Source organism: Pelobates fuscus, chromosome 6 (genome assembly GCF_036172605.1).
Source record: "Pelobates fuscus isolate aPelFus1 chromosome 6, aPelFus1.pri, whole genome shotgun sequence".
Classification (NCBI taxonomy): domain Eukaryota; kingdom Metazoa; phylum Chordata; class Amphibia; order Anura; family Pelobatidae; genus Pelobates; species Pelobates fuscus.
Window position 1 is genome coordinate 117,019,778 of NC_086322.1, and position 14,462 is coordinate 117,034,239.

The window sequence follows — 14,462 nt, forward strand, 5'->3', positions numbered from 1 at the left end:
ATGACGGCCACTGCGCTGCCTGTGACCCCGGGCTCACCCTAGCATTGCCGTGACTCTGCCTCTGTGTGACGTCACGGGATGCGCATACATGGTGGTGAAGGATTGGATGGATGAGGATCGCGGCGGCGTGCCAAAATAAATAGATAATAGCACATATCTATTATCTATTTATTTAACAAATTGTTGTGGCCAGCAGGGCTCAAGAGGCAGCTGCCTTTGGCCCCCAGGAGCAGCTACCCCTCTTGCCCCGCGTTAAAGATGGCCCTGCCCAGATGTATTGCCTGAATAAAATAAGACCATCAGGATGTCCATTCAGTTAAACCTACTTCTAGATATACACTTCCCCACCAATTATATGATCATCTGTGCTGACTCTAAAACTACACAGTACAGCCTGCCTTGTGCCACCATTCCTATGGTAACTAAAAGTAGATCCAAGTTGAAATAAACATTTCAAACAATTGCTACTCTAAATTTGTAACAGAAAGCATTTGTATTGAAGGGGTTAACTAAACCGTCTTTAATATTAAACTGGAAATATTATTTAAACCTACCGACATGACATGAGGATGTTTTATATGTTTTCAGGCACCTTTGTCGTGTCTCTGATTATTTAATCAAACTATTATTAGTCCATTTCAGTAATTAGATCCATAAGGTCTTTTTTGTTTTGGCAGAGCTTTCAAGTCTAGTTATACAGAAACAGAAAATTCCCAGTAGGAGACACAAACTATATTTTAATTTCCCTTTACACATGGCTAATTCCCTGTATTAATAATTGAATAAAACATTTCACTCGTAGATTAAGTAGGTGTAGAGTACAGGAGAAAAACATTTATCGGACCTTGTGCTTTGTCACGGGCCCCCAAATTTCTGATGGCAGCCCTGATCACAACATTCAGTATCTCCACCCTCAGCATTCAGACACTGAACTTTCCTCATAGAGATCCATTGATTCAATTCATCTCTACGAGGAGATGCTGATTGGCCAGGGCTGTGTTTGACTTGTGCTGGCTCTGCCCCTGATCTGCCTCCTTGACAGTCTCAGCCAATCATATGGGGAAGCACTGAGATTGGCTCAGAACAACACTTCTGGTGATGTCAGCAGGCAACTTGCAGCTCTGAGGCAGACAGAGGCAGAGGCAGCAACTTCAGGCTTGAATACAAGTAAGATATTAATATATTTATGGAGGCAAGAGAGGGCCAGGGGGCTAGATGGTAGTTTTAACACTACAGGGTCAGAAATATATGTTTGTGTTCCTGCTCCTATAGTGCTCCTTTAAAATTGCCTTGACAATGGTGTGACAGATAATACAATCCCCCAGGAGTGGCTAGAAAGGTAGCAGTATTTATTAGAAAAATGCTGCAACAATGGGCTTGTTCTGTTATTTTTCGTGTGAGATTGAAAATACAGTGCAATACCGGCGCCGGCCAGTACTGTGTATGGAGAGAGATAGGGATAGGAAGTTACATCTTATCCCTGCTTTTCTCTCCTGACTGAATCCGCGGCTGAGCAGCACAGAGTGCAGCCAGAAACTCCTAGCCTGCAGATCAGTTAAGTGGAGGGGGGGGGAGGGGGGCAGCCTATAGATTAGGTAAATTAGGGAAGGGGGGAGAGACAGCCTATAGATCAGGTAAGTGAGAGATGGGGGTGCAGCCTATAGATCAGGTAAGTGAGAGATGGGGGTGCAGCCTATAGATCAGGTAAGTGAGGGATGGGGGTGCAGCCTATAGATCAGGTAAGTGAGAGATGGGGGTGCAGCCTATAGATCAGGTAAGTGAGGGATGGGGTGCAGCCTATAGATCAGGTAAGTGAGGGATGGGGGGTTGCAGCCTACAGATCGGGTAAGTGAGAGATGGTGGATCCACCTACAGATCAGGTAAGTGAGGGATGGGGGGGAGACAGTATATAGATCAGGTAAGTGAGGGATAGGGGGAAGCCTACAGATCAGGTAAGTGAGGTATGGGGGGCAGCCTAAAGATCAGGTAAGTGAGAGATGGGGCAGCCTACAGATCAGGTAAGTGAGGGATGGGGGGGTGCAGCCTTCAGATCGGGTAAGTGAGAGATGGGGGATCCACCTACAGATCAGGTAAGTGAGGGATGGGGGGAGACAGTATATAGATCAGGTAAGTGAGGGATAGGGGGAAGCCTACAGATCAGGTAAGTGAGGTATGGGGGGCAGCCTAAAGATCAGGTAAGTGAGAGATGGGGCAGCCTACAGATCAGGTAAGTGAGGGATGGGGGGGGGGAGAATGCCTATAAATCAGGTAAGTAAGGGATGGGGGGGGGACAGCCTACAAGAAGAGTCATCAAGGAGCAGGAAGGTAAAGTAAGAGAAGGAGCAGAAAGGAGAAGGAACAGCAATGAGCAGGAAGGGACATTAAGGAGCAGAAAGGGGAAGCAAGGAGCTGGATGGGACAGCAAGTAGCACAAAGGTAAAGTAGGAGAAGGAGCACAAAGGAACAGAAATGAGCAGGAAGAGTCATCAAGGAGCACGAACGGTCAGCAAGGAGAAGGAAGGGTCAGCAAGAAGCAGGAAGGGGCAGGAAGGTTCAGCAAGGAGCTGGAAGGGACAGAAGGACTACAAAGATAAAGTAGGAGAAGGGACAGAAATGAGCAGGAAGGTATATCAAGGAGCAGAAAGGGTAGGCATTGAGCTGGAAGGGGCAGAAGGACTAAAAAGGTAAAGGAGCAGAAAGAATCAGAAGGAACACAAAGGTAAAGTAGGAGAAGGAGGAGAAAGGGTCAGCAAGGAGCTGGAAAAAGCAGGAAGGGGCAGCGAGGAGCAGGAAGGGGCCGCAAGGAGCAGGAAGGGTCTACAAGGAGAAGGAAGGGTCTGCAAAGAGCAGAAAGGGACAAAGGGAGCACAAAGGTAAAGGGGCAGAAATACTCAGAAGGAGCACAAAGGTAAAATGGGAAAAGGAGCAGAAAGGAATAGAAATGAGCAGGAAGGGTCATCAAGCAGCAGAAAGGGGCAGCAGAAGCAGAAAAAGACAGAAGGAGCACAACTGTGAAGGAGCAGAAAGAATCAGAAGGAGCACAAAGGTAAAGTAGGAGAAGAAGCAGAAAGAAACAGGAAGGAGCAGAAGGAGCACAACGGTAAAAGAGGAGAAGGTGCAGAAAGGGACATAAGCTGGAAATGGCAGCAAGGAGCAGGAAGGGACATAAGGAGCACAAATATAAAAGGGGGGGCATCCTACAGATCAGGTAAGTGAGGGGGCAGGCAGCCTATAGATTAGGTAAGTGAGGGATGGGGGGAGAGACAGCCTATAGATCAGGTAAGTGAGGGATGGGGGGGAGAAACAGCCTATAGATCAGGTAAGTGAGAGATGGGGGCAGCCTATAGATCAGGTAAGTGAGGGATGGGGGTGCAGCCTATAGATCAGGTAAGTGAGGGATGGGAGGCATCCTAAAGATCTGGTAAGTGAGGGATGGGGGAGGCAGCGTATAGATCAGGTAAGTGAGGGATGGGGAGGAGACAGTCTATAGACCAGGTAAGTGAGAGATGGGGGGCAGCCTACAGATCAGGTAAGTGAGAGATGGGGGATCCACCTACACATCAGGTAAGTTAGAGATGGGGGAGACAGTCTATAGATCAGGTAAGTGAGGGATGGGGGAGGCAGCGTATAGATCAGGTAAGTGAGGGATGGGGGAGGAGACAGTCTATAGACCAGGTAAGTGAGAGATGGGGGGCAGCCTACAGATCAGGTAAGTGAGGGATGGGGACAGCCTACAAATGAGGTAAGTGAGGGATGGGGACAGCCTATAGATCAGGTAAGTGAGGGGTGGGGGGGGAGACAGCCTACAGGAAGGGTCAGCAAGGAGCAGGAAGGTAATGTAAGAGAAGGAGAAGAAAGGAGAAGGAACAGAAATGAGCAGGAAGGGACATCAAGGCGCAGAAAGGGGCAGCAAAGAGCTGGAAGGGACAGCAAGGAGCTGGAAGGGACAGCAAGGAGAACAAAGGTAAAGTAGGAGAAGGAGCATAAAGGAACAGAAATGATCAGGAAGGGTCAGCGAGGAGAACAAAGGGTCAGCAAGGAGCAGGAAGGGTCAGCAAGGAGCAGGAAGGGTCAGCAAGGAGCAGAAAGGGTCAGCAAGGAGCTGGAATGTAAAGCAGCACAAAGGTAAATTAGAAGGAGCAGAAAGGAACAGACAGGAGCAGAAAGGGTCAGCAAGGAGCTGGAAAGTGCAGCAAGGAGCAGGAAGGGTAGGCAATGAGCTGGAAGGGGCAGAAAGAGCACAAACGTAAAGTAGGAGAAGGAGCAGAAATTAGCAGGAAGGGTCAGCATGGAGCAGGAAGAGTCTGCAAGGGGCAGCAAGGAGCAGGAAGGGTCCACAAGGAGCAGGAATGGTCCGCAAGGAGAAGGAAGGGTCTGCAAAGAACAGAAAGGGACAGAAGGAGCACAAAGGTAAAGTAGGAGAAGGAGCAGCAAGGAGCAGAAAGGGTCAGCAAGGAGCGCAAGGGTAAAGTAGGAGAAGAAGCAAAAGGAAAATAAATGAGCAGGAAGGGTCAACAAGGAGCAGGAATGATCTGCAATGAACAGGAAGGGTCTGCAAGGAGCAGAAAGGGACAGAAGGAGCACAAAGGTAAAGGAGCAGAAAAAATCTGAAGGAGCACAAAGGTAAAGCAGGAGTAGGAGAAGGAGCAGAAAGGGGAATCAAGGAGCTGGAAAGAGCAGGAAGGGGCAGCAAGGAGCAGGAAGGGTCTGCAAGGAGAAGGAAGGATCTGCAAAGAGCAGAAAGGGACAAAAAGAGCACAAAGGTAAAGGAGCAGAAGGAATTAGAAGGAGCACAAAGGTAAAGTGGGAAAAGGAGCAGAAAGGAATAGAAATGAGCAGGAAGGGGCAGCAAGGAGCAGAAAGGGGCAGCAGAAGCAGGAAAATACAGAAGGAGCACAAATGCGAAGGAGCAGAAAGAATCAGGAAGGGACAGCAAGTAGCAGAAAGGGCAGCAAGGAGCAGAAAGGAGCAGAAATGGGCAGCAAGGAGCAGAAGGAGCAAATGCTAAAGGAGGAGAAAGTGCAGAAAGGATCAGCATGGAGCTGGAAATGGCAGCAAGGAGCAGGAAGGGACATAATGAGCACAAAGGTAAAGTAGGAGAAGGAACATAAATCAGCAGGAATGGACATCAAGGAGCAGAAAGGGTCAGCAATGAGCTGGAAGGGGCAGAAGGAGCACAAAGGTAAAGTAGGATAAGGAGCAGAAATGAGCAGGAAGGGTAAGCAAGAAGCAGAAACGGTCAGCAAGAAGGAGGAAGGGTCTGCATGGAGCAGGAAGGGTCTGCAAGGAGAAGGCAGGGTCTGCAAGGAGAAGGCAGGGGCAGTAAGGAGCAGAAAGGGGCAGTGTAACGGATCGCCTGGCACCCCGACTCGGTACCTCCGTTAATGGATGCTCCTAGCGTTTCCTGAGGACTCCAAGCACTCTGGCAGACACCACAATCACCGAATCCGAGAAACCTTTAAATTCTCCCAAGCATATGAATGCTGTAGACCATTGAATAGGAACCATACGAATAGGCTTACACTCCTAGCAGTCAACTGGAACAGCATACAATAAATCCTTCCCCCAATAATGAGACGACACTTCACTTTGAGGGTAAAACAGGAACTCTGGACTGGCTCATCCAGCCTGGCTTTTATTTCCATTTCACACATACAGGCCACACCCAGGGGGAGGCATAAAATAACCAATCCGAGATATGGTACAACCCACACATCCCCTCCCCTTAGCCTGAGAGATAATCCACTTATTATACAGTTTAAAAAATAACTTTTGCACAATATCTATAACTTCAAAACCATACATCACATTCACATACAAATCACATATTCAGACTCAGCATACTTTAAACATAAACACTTCCAAAATTCAGGCAAATCCCTCCAGTGGATCAAAAGTTACACGGAAGTCCTTTTATGACCGACCGCAAGCACATTTTCTTGCCCAAAACAGTTCCATAGATTTGGGCTGTGCGGTCTGTCAATTCCTGGCATAAAAACGGCTAAGTCCCATTCGAAGTGTGCCTGTACTTCGACTTTAGTCGAAGTGTCGAAGTGGAGTTGATGTTAAGGGTCGGCAGTGTTCGAAGTTAAAATGGCCGCCGCCACGTGGTCCTTTGTCCGATACCGGCCACTTCGACAACTTCGGCAGCTTCGACAACTTCGACAGCTTCGAATGTGTCCAAAGTGCCATATACAAAAGTACCAATCTGTCCCCAAAGTATTTAAAGAGCTAGGGACAGTATAATACAATCCACCTGCCCAAAAGTAGTTCTTAAAGGGTCAGTACATTATGGTAGCAGTCCATAAGCCCCAATTCAGTCCCTTAAAGGGCAATATCTCCCAGGGACCATAATCACTGGGCAGGAGGCTAGCAGCCAGGCTTCTCCAGTTCTCAGTGGCGAGGTTGGTTCCGCCACAGGCAGCAAGGAGCAGAAAGGGCAGCAAGGAGCTGGAAAGGACAGAAGGAGCACAAAGGTAAAGTAGGAGAAGGAGCAGAAAAGGAGCTGGAAGGGGCAGAAGGAGCACCAAGGTAAAGTAGTAGAAGGAGCAGAAATGGTCTGCAAGGAGCAGAAAGGGATCAGAAAGAGAAAGGAGCAGAAGGGCGCAAAATAAGCAGAAAGTAGCAGAAAGGTAAAGGAGCAGAAGGAGCCAAAGAGGAGAGAAGACAGTGTCAGAAGAAAAAGAAGACTGTGTCAAATGAAGGAGACGAAAAAGAGATTGGAGCAGGAAGGACGAGTGAAGTGAACCCTCCACTTTATTCTGGACACCACATCATAAGGCTTTGGTACCTGGGCCTGGCAGGGAAACTTTGGACTTTCTCATCTCCCCAGGTAAAAAAATATAAGTGTTAATGTGTTCTCTTTTATTTACTGAGTGTCAGGAAGCACAGAGTGCCACTGGGTAGGGGTGTTACGGATTGGCTAGAGTGGTCAGCTGGCACTCTAAGCCAATCAGTAGCTCCCCATTCATAAAAAAGTTACATTTTTATGAACCGAGAACTAGCGATTGGCTTAGAGCGTCAACTGACCGCTCAAGCCAATCTGCAGCACCCATGCCTGACTTGGAGTATTGTATGCAGTACTGGAGACCATATCTTCAGAAGGATATTGATACTTGGCGGAAAGACGAGACAGGGGGGATATGATAGAAACATTTAAATACATAAAAGGAATCAACACAGTAAAGGAGGAGACCATATTTAAAAGAAGAAAAACTACCACAACAAGAGGACATAGTCTTGAATTAGAGGGGCAAAGGTTTAAAAATAATATCAGGAAGTATTACTTTACTGAGAGGGTAGTGGATGCATGGAATAGCCTTCCAGCTGAAGTGGTAGACATTAACACAGTAAAGGAGTTTAAGCATGTGTGGGATAGGCATAAGGCTATCCTAACTATAAGATAAGGCCAGGGACTAATGAAAGTATTTATAAAATTGGGCAGAATAGATGGGACGAATGGTTCTTATCTTCCGTCACATTCTAGGTTTATATGTTTCTGACGTTAATCTGCACTTCCTGAAACTCCGTTTCAGAAGCTGAATACCACAGAGCGACCAGGAGATCTGGAGCTGGAGGAAGCCTTTGAGTTTAAACTATTTGAGAGCAGTTTAACACCTTCAAAGGAAAAAGAGGGCCCAGGGGCCTCCTGGCATCATAGCATTTTCATTTGGATGAAGTTGTTATGGTGACCAGAATGTTCCTTTAATTTGCTTAACCCCTTCCCGACTGCGGACGTATCAGGTACGTCTGGCAGAAAACAGTCCATAATGACCTTGGACGTACCTGGTACGTCTGCACCTATTTTGAGCTCTGGAAGCTCTGATAGTATAGCAGTGATGTACTGCATGTGATGAGTGCCTTGAGGGGTCCTGGCACTCCGTGCATATAAAATAATATATATAAAAAAATAAATATAAAATAAATAAAATGATCAATATTAACTCCCCCCCCCCCCTTTTTTTTCTAAAGGCAGTGAATCATGGGGCTTCTGGGGGCGTCCCTAGCATGCTGCATCATAAGGGGCAGGCTGGAGTCATACAATCACAGCTTGCCCCATTAGCAATTTCATCCCAAGTGTGTTCCCCATTTCTCTGATTAGTGTGGATCTGCCTCCCTCTCTTCACTTGTGTTTTAGTGTGAGAGAGAGAGAGAGATATGTGGTTTAGCTAGAGAGTTTTAGGTATTTATAGGTAGGGATTTGTAAAATCTTGAGACCCAAAGGCTCTTTTCAGAGCCATTAACCCCTGTCTTGCCAGTGATCACTATAATCACTGGCTCTTGCACAGCAGATCTTTTCTGCTGTTTGTGCCTTTTTTTTTTAGGGGTTCATTTTTTTGTGATCTTTTTTGAGACCCAAAAGCTCTTTTCAGAACGATTAACCCCTGTCCTGCCAGTGATCACTATACAGATCACAGGCTCTTGCACAGCATCACTTATTTTGCTGTCTGTTCATTTTTTCAGGGGTTATTTTTTTATTTTTTAGTGACAGGTCACTAAGTAAAGCAATTGTGATCATGGCACACGGGTCACGGAAGACAACCCGCGCTGAGCAGTCATATGCCACCCTTGCGCTAGAGTCTGACGCGTCTATGTCAGACTCTGACCCTGATTTTGACCCTGCCAGGTGCTCAGATACATCATCACTCGATACAGTGTCTACTGCTAGTGAGGTATCTGGTGATGTTGTATCTGTGCCTGCTAGTCCCCCTGCCAGAAGGAGACGTGCTGCTCCAGCTGGCAGAACTGCTGAGGAGTGGGTAGTGCCTCATAACCAGAGGCCAGACATCCCATCCTTTACTGCAAATCCTGGCATTAATTTGGATGTCACAGGATTTAGCCCTCAGCAGTTTATGGAGGTGTTTCTGGGCGATGACGTATTGGGGAACATTGTCGCCCAAACTAATTTATATGCCCATCAATTCCGAGCTACAAAACCGGACTCTTTTTTGGCAAAGCAGCAATGGGCCCCCATCGATGTGCCAGAATTTAAAAGATTCTGGGCATTGACTATGCTGATGGGCATCATAAAGAAGCCCTCCATCCGCTCCTACTGGAGCAGTAGCCCCATCTGCTCTACCCCCATTTACTCCCAATGTATGTCGAGGAAGAGGTATGAAATGATTCTGCATTTCATGCACTTCAGCGACAACAGCCTGTGTCCCCCTAGGGAGCATCCCCAGTTTGACAGGCTGTATAAAATCCGCCCCCTGATTACCCACTTTGCTGCCAGGTTTGCAGAGGCTTATACACCTGGAAGGAATATATGCGTGGATGAATCCCTGATGAAGTATAAGGGAAGGCTGGGATTCAAGCAGTATGTTCCTTCCAAGCGCTCTAGGTATGGTGTAAAGATGTATAAGCTCTGTGATAGCGAGACTGGGTATACTCAGGCCTTCCGGGTGTACGAGGGAAAGGATAGCCACCTTGACCCTCCAGGTTGCCCAGAACATATGGGAACCAGTGGCAAGATTGTCTGGGACCTGATATTCCCCCTGATGAACAAAGGGTACCACTTGTATACTGACAATTTTTATACAAGTGTCCCTTTGTTCAAGCTACTGTACTGTTTTGATACAGTAGCTTGCGGCACAATTAAAAAGAACAGCACAGGTTTCCCAGGACAACTTGCACGCACCCGGCTACGGAGGGGGGAGACCTCAGCTCTGCGCCAAGAGGAGCTGTTGGCAGTTAAGTACAGAGACAAGAAGGATGTGTACCTTCTTACCACCATCCACACTGAGGGGACTGTGGAGGTCCCTGTACGTGGCAGAGCTGAGAGAACGAGGAAGCCAGTGTGCATCAAGGCCTATAACCGTCATATGGGTGAGGTTGATCTGGCAGATCAGCTGCTGCAGCCCTACCTAGTTATACGAAAGACAAGGGCCTGGTACAAAAAGGTTGCAATCTACCTAATGCAGATTGCAACCCACAACGCTTTCTTGTTGTTCAAAAAAGCAAACCCCGGGACGCAACTGAGATTTTTACAGTTTCAGCTCCAGATCATTTCGGGGATTTTGTACCGTGATGCACCTGCTCCCCGGGCGGTGATGGGAGAGAGCAGAGTTGGGGCTACACATTTTATTTTTAAAATTCCCCCTACTGCGGCAAAACAGAATCCCCAAAAAAGATGCAGGGTCTAAGAGGGGGCAGAGAAAAGACAGTGTATATTACTGTCCTGATTGCCCTGGGGATTGCTCAGGGGTCTGCGGGCGGCTAGTAGGGGAGGCTGCTCGCAACTCGCAGCACTCACCCTCAGTCCATCGCCGCCCGCGTTCTCCCCTCCTCCTACCTGTCGGCGAGCGGCGTCTCCTCTCCGCCGCTCGCATCCGTCACGCCTCCCAGCGGCAGCATGTATAACGCTGCACGCTGGAAGGTCGTTGATTTATGCAAACGCTCATGTGACCCGGCGTTAAAGCAACAGTACCACAATCACAGTGGGAGGCTTAGATATCTCCCACGTGTGATTGTTAATTCTGATTGGAAGTTATCCAATCAGAATTTAACCTAGGGTATTTATACTCACCTTTCCTGTTCCTCCCTGCCCTGTTGTGGTCTTTGCTGTATAGTATTGATTCTGAACTTGTGATTTCTGGTTACGTACTCTCTGGCATGTTAAACTGACTTTGTGACTTTCTCCTACCCTTTGACCTCGGCTTGTTTCTCGTTATTCTGTTTTCTTGTTCCCCTGACTCGGCTTGTCTCCTGACTATTCTGTGTGTGCTTAGCCCGGCCACTCTAAGGTCCGGTACGGCACCTTTTCTGTGTGTGTGTGTGTGTGTCTGTTAGCGTGTTAGGTTCCCGGAATCGTGACAAACCCGGGGTGTGTTCCACAGTCAAAAAGCGGTGTGCGTGTCTACGTTTCAAGTATGTACCCTTTTGTGGCGATATATAAAACTGGGGTATGTGATAAGCCCCAAGCTAAAGATAGGCCTATCAGAAGACATACTCTCAATTTCAACTCAAATGGCAAGTCATACAATTGTAACCATACCTTCCCCAAATCCTGGCAGACCTATGCATGGGGGGGGCATGGGTGTCCTTAGGAGGCCTCGCAGAAAACAACCCGGGGTGTGTTCTTGCAATAACCAACAGCGGGCTCTCCTAAATCACAGTCAAAAAGCGGTGTGCGTGTGTAAAATTGAGGATTGAACAGTTACCTCCACACACGTTCTTCAACTTGTTTTATCTTTTGTCTGGCTAAAAAAAAAGTTGCATCAAAGCACTCCACATACATGCAATACCTCGGGGTGTCTACGTTTCAAGTATGTACCCTTTTGTGGCGATATATAAAACTGGGGTATGTGATAAGCCCCAAGCTAAAGATAGGCCTATCAGAAGACATACTCTCAATTTCAACTCAAATGGCAAGTCATACAATTGTAACCGTACCTTCCCCAAATCCTGGCAGACCTATGCATGGGGGGGGGCATGGGTGTCCTTAGGAGGCCTCGCAGAAAACAACACGGGGTGTGTTCTTGCAATAACCAACAGCGGGCTCTCCTAAATCACAGTCAAAAAGCGGTGTGCGTGTGTAAAATTGAGGATTGAACAGTTACCTCCACACACGTTCTTCAACTACTGTGGGGTGTAAACTTTTCAAATATATGCACGCTCATGGCAAGAAAATAACATTGGGATATCTGATAAGGCCCTCAAAAGCAAGATAGGCAAACAAGATATATAAAATTTGTAAAACGCATATCAGACATTTCGCTTTGAACCCAACAAACGTATGCATGAGTGTTATCGCTGTACTCGGGAGATGATGCCAAGTACATATTGTGGTGTCCTTTGGCAGTAACACCTAACAGGAGCTTAGAATCTATGCACAAAGTAGAATGTGTGAGTGAAAAATAACACCACAAAAACGTTTGACAGAGACTGGTGGTAGAATTAGTGCATGTAAAGTGTTCAAATGCCACCATGTGAAATGCCCTAGGGTGTGTACTTTTCAAAAACATACAGTTTGACGCAGGTGAATTACATTGGTCGGCTTCAGACATGTTCCAACTGGGACATGGGTGCATGATGGCCAGCTGTGTTTTTTTTTGTTTGTTTTTTTATCATATTTTACTTTTTTTATTCTAGTAAATTATATGATATGATGAAAATGATGGTATCTTTAGAATGAACATTTAATAGCGAGAAAAATTGTATATAATATGTATGGGTACAGTAAATGTGTAAGAGGCAAATTACATCTAAACACAACCACTGCAGAAATGTAAAAAGAGCCCTGGTCCTTAACGGTAATACAATTGAAAAATGGCCTGGTCACTAAGGGGTTAAAGGAACACTATAGTGTCAGGAATACAAACATGTATTCCTGACACCATAGTTATGAAAACGCTATTCACCCTGGCTTTATGTCATAATGACTGTACCCCTTCCCTTTCATGACACTGTCAAAAAGGGACCAAGCATGTATATCATTACAATTATGTCCCGTCCCCCCCGTCCAGTGTCAAGGGGGGGGGGGGGGGGGAGTGTGGGAACTCACCCAAGATCCAACCGCAGCCCCCACTCCCTCCCCCCTGCTCGTATGCATATATATTTCTCAGAAAATACAGTACAACATTTAGGCTAAGATTACACACTTACGTCTAACTGTATGAATTCCCCTCTGTGCAGCCCTTCCCCTCTGTGCTGCTTGCTAAGCAGCAATGGGCGGGATGAGTGTCAGACTATCACAGCACCCATTGCTGCTCAGGCTAATGCTGAGCCCAAGCAGCACAGAGGGGAAGGGCTATTGGGGACGATTATTCATAACTTTGTTATGTTGCAGTTGCATTATAATGGGTTACATGCACATTTGTTCAAATTTTCAAGAATGTAAATTCTATGTGGTTATAAGTATCAGCTGTGTTACGCTTTACTTGTGACAAGTGATACACGTATCGGTGACCTTTTGGAAACATATTGGTATTTTGCGGCCTCAAATATCCACTGATTGTTAACAACGGTTTATGCAGCATACTTACTGACAACACTGGAAGTGAGCCCTAAATTGATAAACTCTGGACACTCAAGCTGTTGTGGACCGCCAAATATAATCTTTAAAAATAAGTTAAATAAATAAAATGAAGGCATGAAAAAGATGCCTTTCATTCTTGCCTAATTAGATCTAATGTACAGGTGACCAGTAAAAATAAGAAATTAGGTGACATTTATGGCATATCATTGATGACTTGGCACTCATGGTGTTTCCACACGTTCCTGCAGGACTCGAGCCCTGATAAAATACCAACCAAATGTTTCTATAACAACCGTGTATCAATAACATATAACGATAACTATATGTAAATAATACTTATCAATACTTATCAACAAGAATTTATAGCATATCAGTTAGCCCAATCTACCTCGGATAGGGCCCCCAAGCAGTGGCGAGGGGGGAGAGGGAGCAGTCCTCCTCAGGTGCCTATGGCACACCGGCCCAGGGGATGCAGAGCAGAATTGCAGGGTGACCAGCAGAGGGGGAATTGCTCCACTCCTACCAGTCACAGAATGTAGCCTGGTCAAGCAGGCAGACCGCAGTAGAGGACCTTCTACTCCTTTACCTGGTGTGATAGGAAATGCTATTCTTGTCAGACTGCGTACAGTGTGCAGGAGCTCCTCTACTGTGGCTTGGCCAGGAAGGAGGGTAATAGGACACATGGGGTGGGAATTGGACACATGGAGAGGCTTAGGGAGGAATGGGACACATTGAGAGGCTGGGGGAGAATAGGACACATGATGAATTGGAGATATGGGACATATGGGGGAATGGGACACATGGAGAGGCTGGGGTGAGGGGGGGACACATGGAAAGGATGGGGTGGCGGGTGAGACATATGGAGGGGGTGGTGGGCATGGGACACACGGAGAAGCTGGGGAGATAAGTAATGGGACACATGGAGAGGCTGTTTGGGTGGGGGGAAATGGGACATATGGAGGGTTTGGGATGAATGAGGCGTTAGGGGGATGGGACACAAGGAGAGGCTGGGGTTAAATGAGACACATGTAGAGTCTGGGGATGAATGAGACTCATGGAGAGGCTGGGGGTAAAAATGACACATGGATTGGTGGATGAGACACATGGAGGGGCTGGGGTGAAAATGACACATGGATTGGTGGATGAAACACATGGAGGGGCTGGGGGTGAAAATGACACATGGATTGGTGGATGAGACACATGGAGGGGTTGGGGGGTGAATGATCTTACCTTCATGTTGCACAAATTGCTCTGTTACCACATTGATTCTATAAATATGGGACAACATGTGGCTCAGGTATCAAGTAACCATATTTCAAATTGTTCCAGCAATGCTTATGGAAAATGCATACAACATGGCTGCATCAAAATAGCTTCTTCCCAGAAGCACATATGTATGGCTTTCTTCCACAACAAGCAAGCCTTTTTTTCTCACATGCCATTCAATTTTCAAGTGCAGCAGAGCATGTTTGATCATGTGTTCGAG